The sequence below is a fragment of the Pongo pygmaeus genome, chromosome X (genome assembly GCF_028885625.2).
Source record: "Pongo pygmaeus isolate AG05252 chromosome X, NHGRI_mPonPyg2-v2.0_pri, whole genome shotgun sequence".
Lineage (NCBI taxonomy): Eukaryota > Metazoa > Chordata > Mammalia > Primates > Hominidae > Pongo > Pongo pygmaeus.
The window spans coordinates 140,162,289-140,165,414 of record NC_072396.2 but is presented as its reverse complement, the minus strand read 5'-3'; positions in this window follow the sequence as shown (position 1 = coordinate 140,165,414).

Sequence of the window (3,126 nt, the reverse complement as noted above, 5' to 3'; positions counted from 1 at the left end):
CATCTATTCTGTCTCTTTAAATACCACTTCCTCAGAGAGACCTTTTCGTCATACCAGCTGAAGTAAGACCCTCAGTGATTTCAGCCCCTTGTTTTCATCATAGCACTACAACTTGCAGACTATCTATCCGTGTCGTGGTTCAGTGTCTCATTTGTGGGCAGGCATTGCTACCTGACTACCTTAGCATTGCTACCTGACTACTTACTGTCTATTCCCCTTTCTTCTTCTCTATTGGAACCCTGATTTTGTTTTGGGCCGACTTTTAAAAAATATTTTCCGTCTCAGACTCCTTTGCAGTGAGGGTGGTCCTCTGAATCCAGTTGTTGAAAGTGCGATGTCAGCTGAGATGGTGTGGGAAAACCTCTGCTTTCAGAGCCACCCCATCTTCTTCCACTTCTCTCCTTTTTATATTCCGGGAAGAGTCACTCACGATGCCTGAATGTGGGGAGCCCTAATCCCCCACCCTTACTTAGTACTATGTGGAGTCACACTGGAGCCCAAGCATGGGGAAAATGTGCACCTTGATAAAAATAATTTCATACATTTATAAACAATTAGTGTTTCCAGAACATTAAAGTTGTCACAAAGATATTGAAAATTTGGAAAGTAGGTGAACAAACCTTACAATATTATTTTATTTATTTTTTATTATTTACTCTCTGTCTCTCCATATATATGCATATCTCCATATATATATATATATCTCCATATATACATATATATATCTCCATATATACATATATATATATATCTCCATATATACATATATACATATATGGAGAGAGATATATATCTATATCTCTGTGTGTATGTGTGTATATATATATATATATATATATATATATATATCCATATATATATACACTCTGTCAGCCAGGCTGGAGTGTAGTAGCACAATACAGCTCACTGCAGCCTCAACCTCACGGGTTCAAACAATCCTCCTACCTCAGCCTCCCAAGTAGCTGAGATTACAGGCCCACACCACCATGCATGGCTACTTTTTGTATATTTTGTAGAGACGGGTTTTGCCATGTTGCCCAGACTGGTCTTGAACTCCTGGGCTCAAGGGATCCACCTGCCTCGGCCTCTCATAGTGCTGAGATTATAAGCGTGAGACACTCAGCCCACCTGAAATATTATTTTAAATTGAAATATTTTATTTAAGCTCCAAATAGAATTTATTGACATCTCACTTTGTGACTCTAATGGAAGCAAACTCATATTTTGAAAATATAGTACTTTTTTATCTCATTTTCAATTAGAAGAATTGCCATGTGTGTCAATTTCTGTTGACAAAGTGATAATCCGAAGTGATTTTTTTTCAACTTCAGCTTACTGAAAGTTCTTCTGCAGGATGCCACTGTGACCTGGTATTGTTCAATAAAAATCTTAAGGCTAAAGTTGGATAAGACAGTGCAAAGGGAGATGAGTGACTCAGTTTTACAAGATCCAAACATGATGCTGATGGTTTTCAAAGTATTGATACTGTGTTCTGCTTCAAACTAGTTATTGCAGATGAAAATCTACAAGACATATCAACCGAATATTTATAAGTTACTTCAGTGGTTTCTTTCGTAGATCAGATGTATTCATAAGAAGTTATATTTCTCCAACTAAAAGATTCCAAACACTTTGTTTACGTTGTCATATCTCCATTATTAATACGAAATTAGGGCATCTATAAATGTTTTACTTTCTATTTGAATTGTACTTTTCCCAAAATATTTTATATTGTTATCTAGTGATTTGAACATTTCTAATTTCTCTACTTTTCTGTTCCCTACATTTTCAAATTAAGGAAATGCATTCATTTATCTTGTTAAACTTTCACCTCCATCAAACATACTTTCAAAGATGCTTTATTCCACTTGCTGTAAGCAAAGGTAGCTTTGCTTTTCTGTATGTATAGTTACGGGATTTTTTTTGAGACAGGGTCTTGCTCTGTTGCCCAGACTGGAGTGCAGAGGCACTATCATGGCCCACTGCAGCCTTGACCTCTTGGGCTCCAGTGATCCTCCCATCTCAGTCTCTCTATTAGCTGGGACTACATGTGCGCACCAGCATACCTGGCTAATTTTTACATATTTTTTAGAGACAGTGTTTCACCATGTTGTTCAGGCTGGTATGGAACTCCTGGGCTCAAGTGGTCAACCCACTTCACCCCCACAAAGTGCTTGGATTACAGGCATGAGCCACTGCACCTGGCCAAGATATGTTCTTTTTTAAAAAATTATAGAGCTTTATTAACTTTTTCTACTTGGCAGAAAATATTATTAAATCAAAAACTTACACAAAAATTTGTAATCTACATGTGACAAGACACTTGGTGCTTGGCATAATGTTTTATGTTATTTCATATTATGTGTTTTAATATTTGATAACCATCTTTAATTAGTTTCTAGTGTCTCGATTGCATGTTATCTTGATGTCCAGTATGTCTCCATATAAATATATATTTTCCAGGTATATTTTGATGTATTATTTCAAACAGACAAAAGAACTTCCCTATACTCACAGAAATCGTGCAAAAAATGAGCCCAATGAGTCTTGTGTTTGGCATAATTACTTTTGCATAAATTCTGGCAAGTATGTACCCTTGTATACACCTGCCATAGATGCTCTGTTATATCCTTGGCCTTCAGTACTTTTATGCCCATATTACCTTCTAATTTGTTGAACATTTTGTAAACGAGACTCTATCCAGCTTTCTTCTGTTAATTTCAATGAAGTTTAAAAAAAACCTTTGTTCTATTGTTATAACACTATTGTTAGTGCAAATATACTTAATCATCTGAAACATTTATTCAGAATTGATCACATCTGTGGTACAATTGAATAGTGAGAATACACGGTTTGCTTGTTTGGTTCTCAAAAGATTTAACATGATTTCCCAGAAGCATTAAATATTTGTTTTGAATTTTTAAAACGAATAAGACCCAAGATGGTCTATGGTTAGCTGTAACATTATAAACACCTGTAAGTTCACATAAATTTAGAAATATTTAAGCATTTGGACTTTCAATAATTTCTTGTGATCCTTTATGAGGTAAATTCTTTTATATACAAAATGTATCGATATCTAATCACACTGAGGCAGGATAGGAAGTCAAGGAAGTGACCATGTCC